The sequence below is a fragment of the Zeugodacus cucurbitae genome, chromosome 5 (genome assembly GCF_028554725.1).
Source record: "Zeugodacus cucurbitae isolate PBARC_wt_2022May chromosome 5, idZeuCucr1.2, whole genome shotgun sequence".
Lineage (NCBI taxonomy): Eukaryota > Metazoa > Arthropoda > Insecta > Diptera > Tephritidae > Zeugodacus > Zeugodacus cucurbitae.
In genome coordinates, this window is record NC_071670.1 from 47,192,501 (window position 1) to 47,207,659 (window position 15,159).

General features: G+C 32.9%; 1 protein-coding gene across 4 annotated transcripts in view; it reads right to left on the minus strand.

The window, feature by feature from the left end:
- The window catches only part of Tlk2_0 (serine/threonine-protein kinase tousled-like 2), a 180,098-nt gene that overhangs the window by 31,943 nt on the left and 132,996 nt on the right, over positions 1–15,159 (minus strand). For 2 of the 4 annotated variants that reach the window (XM_054231075.1, XM_054231074.1), the window contains exon 1: positions 7,353–8,096. The exons of the other annotated variants lie outside the window; for them this stretch is intronic. The gene's annotated coding sequence lies outside the window, so the exon portion shown is untranslated. Of the gene's footprint in view, positions 1–7,352; positions 8,097–15,159 lie in introns of those variants that run through there. 4 annotated transcript variants of the gene reach the window in all.

Sequence of the window (15,159 nt, forward strand, 5' to 3'; positions counted from 1 at the left end):
CTGTCCGTGCAACGTGTGCCTATAATTGTCCTCTTTTTGCGCTTCAACAGCAGTAGCTTGAGATTTATTTGGTGCTTTACTCTGTCCGTCTGTCTGACTGTCTGTTTGTCTGTCTTGTGAGCAGGCCGCCGCACTTGACAAACAGCTCGTACATCTTGACTGACTGACTTTCTAACTAACTTACTAACTAGCCAAACCAAACGCCTCTTTTCTTTTCAATATGCTCACTTACGCAGTTTCTTTTGCTACTAAATACAAGTGTGTATGTGTTTATATTGCTCAGCTTCAGTAAATTTTCTTATTCTCTTATTTATTTTATACGTACTAGTTGTATCTACACTTAATTCAGTTAGCCACTTAGTCAAACTGCCACTCAACAACGCGTTCCGGTTGAAACTCACCGCTAATTTCGATGATTGAAATCTATAGGCGAATCGTTAAATAGCCATACATATATGTATGTATGTATGTGCCTGTATATAGCCCTAAGTATATTTATTAGCTTGTTTACAACGAGTTTACGCTCATCAGACTGACATATCATACAATCATACAAACAAACATATGTGCTTAGTATGACGAATATGAGCAGTATTAAAGTACCAGTACGAAAAGGAGGCATAGGTGTCTAAAAATAATAATTTTTTAATTCTTTACTCGAAGAACTATGTAACTCAAAAAAATCAAATTTTCAATTCAGAGCATAGATATGACTTCGTTTAGATGCTTTGTTGTGTATAACTGCTATATCTTTTTAATTACGTTTACTCCAAAGTTAAAGAAGTGCATACTTTGGAGTTATGACATTCTTCAATTAAAGAACCAAAATCAACCATTAATTAGACTCGATGATTGGTGAGATAATATTTTAATCGCAATAAATTAAAAAAATAAAAAATATTGAACATAGAGTCCGTTATTTATAGGGAACCCATTTTTTTCAAATAATGTAATTTTTATAAAGAACAAATTTTATAAAAAAAGATTACAAAATTACAAGCAGTTTTACAAATCTAATTTTTGATGTTAATGATTTTTAATGGGTAAAATACAGGTAATCAAAATCGAAGGTTTTCCTCTACTTGGCTTTTCACGCATTGAGAGAAGAATCGGCAATGTAATGCAATGTCAAGAGGATCAGACCAACTTTCCTTCATAGGCTACGGCACTTTTTGTTCTAAAATTTATGTTTTCTTAGCCCATGGTTAAAATTTAGGCAGTTTTTAACAGAACTAAACAGCATTAAGTCGGAACGCATAGATTAACTTAAGGTACAACAATAAGGCTTTCGAGATAGGACGGTTTAAGCCTTTGAAGTACGTATAAAAACTTAAAAACACTTGAAATCACACGATTTGGTTAGAACATGAGGTTTCCAAAAATGGTGACAGAACTGATCTATCTTTGTGTCTAAAGTCTTAGAATAAAACGAATTATATGTCATGGACCACTGAACAACAATTGACATGATTTCAGAACACTTTAATGAATGACTTAAATATACATATGATCTTATGAAATGCATGAGGTGAAGCAGCTGTTTGTTCTGTATCCCGAAATCACCGTCAAAGTCATTTAACAGCGATACAAAATAGTTCAAAGACTTTTTCGTTTTTGAATGGGATGTTTTGGTGCTGTAGATTAGGTGGTTTATATAGTGCGTTGTTTCTTGAAGTCTCAAACGCTTGAAGATCTCAGAGAGATAATGTTTCATGAATGCGAAATGTTTATTGTTTGGTATCTAGCCAAACCACCTTTTTGTGTTTACGGAGGATCTAAGCGAAATATGGTAAATATATAGGTTATATAAAACACAAATTTATGGTATTGGCAGGTTTTCTCCTAGTAGTTGGCTATTATACTACAATTATAAAGGGAAAAGATTTGTATGTATGTTTGTAATGAATAAACTCAAAAACTACTGTGCCGATTTCAAAAATTCTTTCAACATTGGAAAGCTACATTCACCCCGAGTAACATATGCTATATTTATTGCTAGCAACTGAATTTTCTGGAAATAATTCTTAGGTGAGGGTATCAAAAAGACTCCGTGATGGATAATCTTAATCTGAAACTGAAAATCGTCTTGCAAGTCAAACTTTTCGCAACGCAATCGCGTGCCAGAAAGTTGAATAATTTATATAGAACAAAGGTTCAAGAAGATTATAATGGAATTGACAAGATATAATGGAAACCTTGTTAATAAGCCTTTTAGAAAGATTTCTCGACGTTACTTATCTCACTTCGTGCATTGTATAATAATTAATACATCATTTTTCATTTCTTGAAACATTTAATGATAAATCTAAAATATATTAATTAGAAAACGTTATATTTTTAACATATCGATTACCCAATTAATTACTACAAATATTTACTTAGCAAACCTACGTTAACAGTAAAAAAAAAACTAAAAAGGTAGAGAGAAGACCGTTAATTTTGTTTAGTCGATGAATTAAAACTTAACGATTTAGGAAAAAAAAAAACGAGTCGAGGCTTCATAAGTTAAAATTACATACAAAATAACGGAAGAGTATGACAAACGAAAACATAATAGAACTGAATTGAAATCGAATCGAGCGCGCACTATAGTGTGGGTAGAGTAAGTAAGTAAGACGAAAAAAATCAGAAGAACGAAAGGGTATAAAATATGCAGAATAAATATAAACTAAGAGTAAAAGTAGAAGAAAAATGTCGAGATTAAACGATGGTATACAGCAAATTGGTGCAAATGTTCGTACATATGTACAAAGTTATGTATGTATATACAGAAGTATATATGTGGCGGAATACATAGAGATAACCTGAATGCTAAGAACAGTTTGGAGATGGAGTAGGCCAAGAGGGGGGCACAGCAGCAGTACTTGAAAAATATGCGCGCATGTATTTATGAGGTAAGATGGAATACATACAAATATAGCAAACATGACGAACAAAAAAAAAACACGAAAAAAATATTATAATAAAAAATTCAATGGACCGAACAACAGACCAAACCGACCGAACGACCGACCGACTGTCAGGCAAATGAAAAGGCATGGCATGTAGAAAGGAGGGGGATTGGTGGGCGAAGCAAAAAAAAAATAAATGAAAAAATAAACAACAACAACAACGTAACAACTAGCGACAACGGCCAAAGAGTGCGTGGGGAAACGTAAGGAGTGTGGAGCAGGGCAAAAGTGTGAGCAAGTGAATTGCGGAACTGGTGAGTAGAGCAAAGCAACAAAATATATGTATATACAAATGTATGTAGATATGTCTGAAATAAAATGGAAATAGAATGGCAAAAAATCACAATGGGAGGGAGGGAGTCAAGTATGGCGGTAGTTTGATGGCAGTTAAAAGCGTTGGAGCGGTGTAGCAGTGGTTGGGCGCTACAACAAATACACAGACACACACTCGTATACAACAACAAAGCTTATAGATGCGCTAATAAAATATATATCCGAGTGGAAAGAGTATATTATACGATATGGACATATATATGTATGTTTGTATGTCTATATGTTTGTTGGTATGTATGTATGTCCATTTTGTTGTATAGGCTTGAACGCTCTCGAGTTGTGTGTGATGCGACCGAAAGCGAGCAAAAATCGAAAATAAAGTAAGCGGATGAAAATCATATCACAACAGCAATCAACCAACCGCACACAAACGCTTGGACACAGTCTTGAAACAAAATCAAGTACAGAGAAAAAAAATTTAATACAAATTCATACGAGTGCCAATCGCTTGCAAATGTAGCCACTTGCATGTATAACACATACATACAAACAAAAAATCGTAAATTTGTAACTACTTTTGCACTGACTGACGCGAATATGCACTCGCGAGGGGGTGTGCAAGGCAAGGCAGAAACAAAAAGTAGCAACAAAAACAAAGCAAAAAGACATCTGCAAACAGCACTTGGCACTTGGCAGTGTGTGTGTGTGTGCGCAAAAAACATTAAATTGCATTGGGAGTAGAGTGGAGAGAGCAGCAAGAGCAGTGCATCAGTGCAGTGCAGCGGGCTACAGACACTCATTCACTCATTCAGTGGGCCCGCAATTTGGGGGCCGAGAGCACATATAAGAATGAGAGCGCATACATATGCTGCGCTGCAGAGGAAGCACACATTTGCGAAAAATAAAAACAAGAAAAAATCAACAGCGAATAGCAACAACAACAACAACAACTGGCGAATAGTGGTGCTGCTGCTCAACGGGCGTTGCTATTTTCAAGAGGTTGCAGAGGGCGGCTAAGTGGTTGCGGGATTGAGGTGGCGGTGGTGGTGGCGACGTTGTATTTTAATTGTGTTGTACTTGTAGTTACATACATACACACCTAACTCAGTAAAACAGAATGTGTGTGTATATCTACTTAAATTCGAAAACTTTGCCATGCTTTGCTTTTGTACATGGAAAGTATTTAAGAAAAAAAATCGCCACATTTTCTTAAAGCGTTTCAAATGTTTAATTAGCTATGTACTTATGTATGTATGTATGTATGTATGTATAACTGTATGTACATATGTACAGCTTTATGTATGTTTATCTTGTACCTCCACCTTTGCGTTAATTTTATTTTTATGTTTTTGTTTTTTGTATTTTTAACGTTTCACTTTGTGTTGAATTGGTGAAAATGAGACAAAAGTTGTTTAGGCAGGATTGCATTTTAATACGTACGAGTAAAAATATACATACATACATACTTACATTTTTCAAATTGAATTTGTTGATTGTTACTTCTTTAATTTTTCACACTAAGGTGTGAAGATTTAACGGCTTAGGCGACTTAACTTAATAATTACATTCTAGTTTTTTTCAATTAGGCTTATTCTTTATAAATACTATACAAATACACATACATATGAAATAATATATATATATAACTAATACGTATTCTAAATATGATATGAATTTGATTAATTACTTATTAATATGAATTTTAATATTAACAAGCATTCGGTGTAATACAATGTATGTATGTATATATGTACATATGAATATATAATATACGAAAATAACTGTTTTTTTTTCAAATATCAAATCAAAAATGTCAATCATTCAAAGTTTTTCTCGTGATATGCAAAAAAAAATGTTTAATAATTAACAACTTTTTTAAAAACAAATACAGTGGTGTGCAATAAAATGGCATAACGAATAATTATTCGTAGATATTTGTTTTAAAATATTAACTATTTAACTTTATTAACAAATTGGAGCACTTATTATTATTTATTTCATTGAAGGCTATTTTATATTTGCTTCCGACCTAGGGCACTGTAGAGGGTCATTCTTCTAATTAAAAAATTTGAATTTCTAATAAAAAGTATTGGGCCTAATCATTAAATCCGTTTCGATTGAAAAATTTTACGTCGGAATCATTGAAACCGTATCGAAAATAAAATTTACGATCACATTGAACTCACTTACCGGTTCGAAAAAGTGCATTCCACGGCTAATAGATGTCGCTAATTATGAAATCATTGAATCCGCAAAATCGAAAATTTTGGTCGAAGTCTATCCGTTCATGAATGAGTTGCAGAAATTGTAAAAGAAACAAACCATTTGGCAGTTTTTATGTAAATAATTACTGATTACGGACTAAATTATGTTTTAAATGGGTATTTTAGAGACAAGAGAGAAAAACAGACTAACAAAAATAACTTAAAGATGTTTAAAAGCGATATAAAGTTGCCCCCTCGAAATAGCAAAAGAACTTTTCAAAGAGCCTCAGGCGATTAAATATTTATTAGAAAGATATTTCACCTGTAACTATAGGTCAGTTTTAATTTTTTTTGAACTAAGCATTAAGCGCAGACACTTTTGTCGAATTTGTCATATTTGTCGATAAAGGTCGATAAAACCGTTTTACGTTCTCACTTCGTGGTAAAGCAGTTTATCGACAGAATCAATGATTGCATGAACATTTTCGATCGAAAATGTTTATCGTATCGAAATCGAAATCGCTGCGGAGTCAATGATTAGGCCCATAATTTGACATTTATTAATTTTTTATAAAAAAACTAAAATAGTTCGAAAATTCATAGTTAAAAAAAAAAAAATAGTAGTATTTCACATCTGGTTTAAAAAAGTATCTGAAACATAGGTAAATCTAAAAATTATGTATAGCTACAAAGAAATGGGGTTCGGTATTTGGTCGAAAAACCACTATTATATAAATTAGAGTTGACTAGGCCTTCATAACGGGTTTTAGGTATTTCTTCCCATGAATGCTCAATATTTCCAATTTCAATGATAAGACTCTAATACACGCACTATTATTATTTTGAACACAACTGTTTGTAACAATTTTATCTAAACATTGAGTTTACTTTTTTGCCTTTATTTCAATAATTTTGATAAAATTGAATGAGTTTTGAACTGTGTTTTAAGCTGATTGCGACTTAACATTTCTATCGTGTTCTAATAATATTATATCATACTCGTATCAAGATATGAAATACTTTGTTGAAATTAAAACGGTATTTGAAATTAAACAATGTACACGAGAACACGCAAACATTTTTTTATTAAGAAAAAATTTTGTATTAATTGCCTTAGTTGTTAGAAAAATTTTATATTTGCTATTACTTTAATAAAGTTTGATAAAAACCATTGCATACCGCAAAATTTCACTGAAAAAAAAAATTATAATAATACTTAGTACCCACTTAATAGCACAACACTGTATATCAAATTATTGGAAATTTTAAAAAAATATTATATTTCTAAAATTGGTTTTATTTATTATTATCTAATGGAAAAGTAAAACAGAAAATTGTGGTAAATCGCTAAAAACCGTTATAATTTTTTTTCTGAACTCACTCAAAATTACACTGCAAAAAATTGTAATATTTAGTACCCACTTTATTGCACAACACTGTATATGGAATTATCGAAATTTTTTTAAAATAATTTCTGTAATTTGTTGTGTTCATTTTTCTCTAAAAATAAAACAGAAAGTTGTGGTAAATCGCTTAAAAAACCGTTATAATTTTTCCTTAGCACCAACACCCTCAAAACATTATTTAAAACATCAACAAATCAACTAGCAATTTCACACATACATATTTACAGACAACGAAAGTGAGACACGTATTTAACACAACTGATATTTAAATTCAAGTTGATTAATACTAATTTATGTGTGTGTATGTATGTATGTATGTATATATATATTTTTTATATTTTTTTCATTTGTATGTTTGTGTATAGTTGTCTGTATATTCTAAGCGCTTTATTTGCATTTGAAATTTATTCTGTGTTCCTTTTGATATATTATATATTTCTTATTGTTGTTTTTGTTTTATAAAAATAAACTGTTTCTGGCATTTATCTGTCATCACTTTTACCTTTATTCGCACTTACTTTTTAAGCTTTGTATTTTTCTACAATTTACTTTTGTGTTTTTTCCGCAAATGATTGCTTGTGAAACACTTTGTTGCGATATCTTGGACACTATTATCTATTAATTGTGTTTTTTTTTTTGTTGTTTTTATTTTTGCACTTTACTCTTTGAAACTACAATTTGTTATCTGCTATTTTATTGTTTTCATAATTTTATTTTTTATTTTTTTTTTATTTTAATTTTTTTTTAAATTTTTTCTTCACTTCACCAACAAGTTAATAATATTCAACAATGAATACAATACTCGCCGAAACGAGTCAATGTACATACTCACTTATTTATTTATTTTTATTTTTATTTTATTTTTATGTATTTATGTTTGTATGCGTGTGCGTAGATATTTTCGCATTGTCTTGGAGTTGAATATTTTTGCGTTGCCTGTCGACATTTATGCACAAAAATCACTGTACACAATGCTCTCGCTGTACATACACACTGCGTTGCGATGTATGTATGTGTGTTTTGTCTGTATGTATGTCTATAAATTTTACTTTGCTGCTATAGAGCTACTGTTATGCTGTTGCTGCTGTTGGCTGCTCGTTGGCGCTTTGTTGTGCTGTGTTATGTGTGGAGGAGAATCGCGTGGTACTACTCGCAGATACATTATTATTGTAGCGCACGCGAATTGAGACTAAAAAGTCGAAGAGAGATGTGATTTTGTGTAAGCAGCAACAGAAAGCCCAAAACGCATTGGCAGCAGCAGCGCAGCGCAGCGCGACCGTGGCCATAGCGAGTAGCATTTATGTGACGTCGTTGACGTCGAATTTGAACTGTGTGAGCGCGCAAAGCGCCCCCCGCCATACACCCCCCGCCCCCCATAATAACAGGCAAAGGCAATTGCAAAACTAAAGGTGAAATAATAGCAACAACAACAACAACAGCAAGTAACTACAACAAAAATCAAAACAGTGGCAGCAGAACAACAGGAACCAAATGGAATGGCCAAAGTGGAAATGATATGAGACGACGACGACGACCGTTGCGGCAATGCGACGGACGAACGGAACGACGACGACGGAACAACGTACGACGCTTGGCGGACGTTGGACGATATACATCGTCAGCTCATAAGTATGCATGTAGATATTTATGTATGTGCGGCGCTACGATAACGAAGCAAATGTCTCGTCGTCGTCGTCAACGCCAAACGACAACGAAACGGTTAAAAGCCACACACAAGAACCAGAAGTTCAGCAAAAGCAACTACAATATTGTATAATTGGGATTTGAATTACTGGCAGCAGAGTTCGGCAACTAACAAAACCGCAACGGCACTAAATAGCAAAGGTTGAATAACGTTCGGTTTATGTTGGTGTGGTCGGCCGGGTGTGTGTGTTTGTGTTTGCCGCTAGGCATGATTACTTTCAATCGCTACAAATTAAACTAAACGATAGCGTGAAAAATATCGTGTTGTTGTAGCGTAATTGTTTTTTATTTTAATTATTTATTTATTCATTTATACTACATTATTCGGCATATGATTTATTATTGAAATATTTTTTTCGAAAACTATTTATTATTAATATAGTAGTTGTTGGGCTTATTTAAAGGTATTTAAGTATAATTTTAATATATGAACTATATACAGTAGATTTATCTAACTTATTAGTGCTGAATTTTAACTTGAATGTTCATAATACTAAATTCGTTAAATACTTGATTTCTTCTGGTAGTCATTAGCTCTTCAAAAAAAAAAAAATCACAAACTTCCTGCACTTCCTTAGAAACTTGTCAGAATTTCCTAAGTGGAAGTTCTCAGTACGACCTCTAGTGATGAGCGATATTGCTATTTTCGAATCACTGTGATTTTTTATTGCTATTGCGATCACAACCAAAAAAAAAAAACGAATTTATGAGAATTTGTACTCCAATTTTTTTTTAATTTTTTACATATACATTTTTATTAATTTTAGCAATATCCAAAATTTACCTGCTTTTGTAATCACTATTACCTGATTAATAAATTTTGGGTACATTTAAGTGCTTTTGTAATCACCGTATCCACAACTAAAAATCCTACTGTGATCACTGAACAGTGATTGCTACTTTCGAACTGCTATTGCTACAGTGATTGAATTAGAATTACTGAGCTCCTATATGTACTGTGATCGAACAAAAGCACTGAACTTCTCTATAGCTACTATGATCGAACTCAAATTACTTAACTGCAATAGCGATTTTAAATCACTGATATTTACAAAAATTGATCGCTGTTGCTGTACTCGATTTTTCAATCATAGTGAAAAAATCACCGGTAGTGAAATATCGCTCATCACTAATGACCTCATAAACTGATGAATGTAAAATAAATTAAATTCATTTTTTTTCATTAATTAATTTGGTAATCCATAATGAATATATTCATCTAGTTAATTCTTTAATTTATAGTAATAATATGTACTTCTTTTGCTCGATTTGAACCTATATTTCCGCTTCAAAAATGTATAAATGTCAAGACCGACCTTCATCACCTACATCGACCTTCATACCCACAATATTTGGGTCCTCAACAAATCGGAATTTATATTCCACCGCGAACTAGGTTAGGTTGGGTAAGGTTAGTAGGCAGATATCTGCATATACAGAAGATTTTGTGCTCCTAATGTATCAAGGACCTTTAAGAATCTGCAAAACGCTTGGAATCTGCTATGAACTTCTTTAGTCGGCTACTGTCAAATCTAACCAATTTGCTAGTTTCGCCGACGGTGAGCCTTCCAATGTGTTTCAAACTCAGTCTGACAAAATCTGGACAGTGGAGAATGAAATGTTTAGATGATTCCACCTCGGCTTGCTCCAGCTTTGGAAACTTGCATCTGTCAGGATCCCAAGTTCCACCACGAACCAAACCGAGCAAAAAATCTTCAAAGTTATTTAGATATTTCTATTGTCACTACAACAACAATAACAACAACAAAATAAACAGTACTTTTCACAGACTAACAATAAGAATAAGATTAGACGACGGAGACTGCAAGGCGTTATCAATTACATTATGATTTTTTGTTTACCCCTTGCCTGAAGGCATCCTTTTTTATTTATTTTATGTATCCTTAAATAATTCTTGTTTTGAATTGAAACCTTTATATTAATGCTTTATAATCTGCTACTTATATTCTGATTTTCTGGTAACATGAGTTGCCATTTGACATTTCCTTTGAAAATTGGACATATTTTAATGCAAGATTGGTAAGCTTAATAATTTTTCTGGGGCATTTTAAAAAATTCATAGTAAAAATTGTTGATTCGACGAGCTAAATACCTTAAAAAGCTGATAGAATGAGTTTTTTCGTAAACTTCACCGATAAACGGTGTTAAAAGTCATGTGAATGACTACAATAACATTTGCATAACATATTATAGTCAAATCGGAACAATTTCTTCGACACAAATACTTGATTTCGTTGAAACAAAAAATTAAAATTAGATAAATTATCTTTTAGATTCTTAAAAAGAAAATTTCGATTTTGACTGAACTAAAATAATACCAACAAATAAAAGCAAAAGAATTCTGAATGTTTAAAAAAATTCTAAAATTGCAAAATTCAATGAAGCCATTCACTGCTAATCAACCTTTATCATATGTTTTCTTTTTCCGGAGCACCATGGCGTATACGTAACCTATGATCAATTTCAACTAAACTTCAATATTTGAACTCTAATACAATTTTAATTGAATATTTTCCGTGAAATAACTATTTTCAAAGCTCGTGTGTATTAAGTGACTTGTTACAAAGTTAAATAAAGCTATAGCCATACTTGTTCACAAGTCAAGTGCGATTGCAATTAAGCGAAGTACCTCATGGATTTTGCCCGTCGCATGAAAACCAACGTCAAAGTAATAATAAAAAATAATACAAAATAACAAACCAAACATATGTATGCATACAGCTAGTGTTTTAGAAGACAAATGAAGTCAGCAAAATACAGAAGAAACAAATTTTTTTTTTTGCAAATTTATTTTTATATATGCACATACAAATATATATATATATATGTATATAAGTATATATTTATGTAAATATTGAAATATATGTACATATGTATACATACTACAATGTGATAGGTAATGGCAGGCATAGCCGCGGGCGGAGGTAGCACAAAGCTGAGACAAAGCGAAGCGTATAAACGAGCTGTCAGAGCTTTAAGCACCGATTGTCGTTATGGTTGACGTTAGCAAATGCCGGATGATTGTTGTTGTTGTTTTTGTTAATGTATGTATTTTTTATTATTATTATTATTGTTGTCAAAGCCGTTACCGTTTGGTGGTTGCCAACCAAACACAGCTAATAAACGGCACATTAAATATACATACATACAGACAGATCCAACTAACTAAAGTTTATTTATATAGATATTATATACATATGTATGTATTTATGTAGCAATTTATTCTTATATATCACGTGAATAAACGTTCATACAGATATATGCATGTATATTTATGTTCGAAATAATATGTACATATATATGTATGTATGTGTATGTCTGTCTACAAGTTAGTGTTTGCCGACTGTTTGCGTATGTTCTGTGCGTAAATCGCGGAAAAAATAGCAAAATTATAGGCTTCTATGCTTGCTAAGCTCATTTATAATGCAGCGCAATATAATATGTGAGTATACACAGTGAAAGCTCCTTATAGATGAAAGCTTTCATAAGTGGATTTATCTTAAAGAGGTCATACTGCTGAGAATACAGATTTTTTGGAAAATTATTTTAATTTTTTAATAAGAGTATCCATTTTCATTCATTTTAGGTACTTTTAACTAAATATAATTCAAGGTATTTAAGACAAAAAGTAAGTTAGCCATTGGTGTCTGTTTATGGGAGCTTTCACTGTGCATATTTTTGCGATAGTTTCTAGTATTCACGGATAGAGTGGTAAAATGTAAATATGTATAATGGAAGATAAAGTAGCAATCTGTGGAAAATAAAAAAAATCTATATAAATGATGAAAGAATATACACAAATACATACAGTTGTGTTCAAAATAATAACAGTGCGTGTGTTGGAGTCTTATCATTGAAATTGGAAAAGAGACGAAATATATTGTGGACAGATGTAAGTAAAAACGTTCTTTTTGGAGGTGCAGGTGCAGGACAGCATCGTGCATCGTCCACCGAAGACTGAATACAGACATCTAGACACACTACGATAACGGTAAAACATGGATGGTTAAAAATATTAGTTTGGGCTTGTCTTTTATTTTGATGGTGCTGGGCCCATATATCATATCTACACTGTCATGGTTCAAAATGAACACGTTGATATTTTGAATAACATAATGTTACCTTATACTGAATAGGAAATGCCTCTGAAATGGGTACTCCAGCAGGATAATGACTCGAAACATACAAGTCGGCTAGTCAAGAAGTGGTTTCATATCAAAGGGATTAAGGTCATGCCTTGGCCCGCGCCGTTGGTCCCACCTCAATTACATAGAAATAGGTCATCCAACAGGATAATGACCCGAAACATACAAGTCGACTAGTCATAGAGTGGTTTCGTATCAAAGGGATTAGGGTCATGCCTTGACCTGCGCCGTTGGTCCGACCTGAATGCCATAGAAAACTTATGGGGTGATATTCAGAAAAGCAATAATCGCAAACTTTGGGTAATAGTGAAGGATTCTTGGGAAGAAATACCGTCTAGTCAACTCTATACCGCGTCCCTGTATGGCAGTTTTATATAATAGGGGCTTTTCGACCACATAGAAATGGGGTTCATTCTTTGTATCTATACATAATTTTTAGATTTACCTATATTTCAGCTACTTTTTTAAACCAGATATGAAATACTACTATTTTTTGTACAACGAATTTTCGAGCTATTTTAGTTTTATTATCGCTATTTAATAATTTTTCCCCGCAAACAACTGGCAGGGCAGTTGAAATGCCGCAATTACACAACTAACGAATGAAAAATTTAATATGCGAATTCGCTAAAGAAACTAGAAGACATGGCAAAGTATGGCGTAAAACTAAAGCGACGAGTGTAGAAAAAGATAATTCAATAAAACCAATCTGACAGGGATAACAGACGACAACAAAAATGCCCACAAAATGTCAAATACACAAACACAGAGATATAAACATACCTACATATATACATACAAACAACTATGTGTCTGTTTGTATACCTCCAGCCAACAACAACAGCTAGTGACTGCTTAGCGCGACTTAACCGACAGTCAGTACGCCCAACAGCCAGTGTTAGCCAAGCAACCGATTCACTCGCTCCACACTCATCCCAGACTGGAGTTGCGCACACACACATTACCCCATGTCCGTCTGTCTTAATGGAGCGCTAAAGTGTGAGGCTGCTGTTGGTGTGCGGACACACATATAGAAATGGTGTAGATACCGTGAAGTGGATGACGCCGTTGTTGTCAACGCGGCCGCAACCATACCATACCATACATATTTTGTACAACAACAACCAAAGCCATATAGAAAAATAACAACAACCATATTGGCTGGCTGACTGACTAGCAAGAGTGAGAACAAGCGACCGTCGTCCATAAAATGGAAAACAAAAAAAAGCGGCGTATGATTATAAGAAATGTATGTAAAGTACAGCAAATGGCATTCGCATTCGCATTCGCACAATTATTATATACAAAACGATGATGATGAATACAAAGTTGCACAATTCAACAAATAAACATAACGATATACCTGCGCATACATACATACATACAATTACAACAACAAAAAGCATATGCCTTTAATATAAATATAGTTTTGCAAAACAGCAAAATGAGTCTATTTGCGCGACTAACTGATAGACAGACAGACAGAGGTTCACTTCAGGTGACTGCCAGCAAGCAATGCGCCTGACCAACCAATGTGTTACTTAGAAAAAGAAAATATACAGTTGTATGTACATAGATATTATGCACATATCATAAATATGAATAAACAAATGCGCACATACAAATTAAAATATATACACATACAAACACACATAAATATATGAGATTGTATATACAATTGTATCTATTTCTTTAAACACACCGTCACCTCAACAACGCCAACCACACGATTTGTACTTTAGCAATAACAAAAAAAAAAAATAAAAAAAATAAAAAAACAACAACAACAACAATAGCGAAAAACACCAAACGAGAAATGTGTATACATACTACTATTAGAGTGAAAACAAAAAAAAAAAAGAAGGCTGGAAAAATCAAGTCACATTCCAATATGGCGTTGGGTTTTACATTTTTCGCTTAATTTTCGTTGACTTTCGCCCGTCGCGCGCTATCTTCTGCTTTATGCCCATTGTATGGTACATATTAGTTAGCGTGTATTTTGCTGTAAATTCTATTTTGCCACGTTGCAAATCAACGAACGACTGGCTTGCATTGTACTAGTTCATATGGACACACACTCATATATATACATACATACATATATGTAGATATAAACATTAATAATTGCAAACAATATGTAAAGGAAAAAGCATGCAGTCAGTTGTGTATTTTTACTCGCCTTTCTCATATGTACATTCTTACGTTATGGTCCGTCTAAAAATATACTCATAGAAATTATATCATTTCAAGCATTCTGTTGCGAGATGAAGTCAACTCAATTGTTGTGGTTTTGTTTAGGTTGCATTGGCTGACGAACTAAATTGTTGGGAACAAAATATATTTATATTTATTTCATCTAAGAAATCATGAAATAATAATTTGTCATTGAAACATGCCATATGCCATAACATAACCAAAATGGTCAAAATTTCATGTATTGTTGAGTGAAAATCCC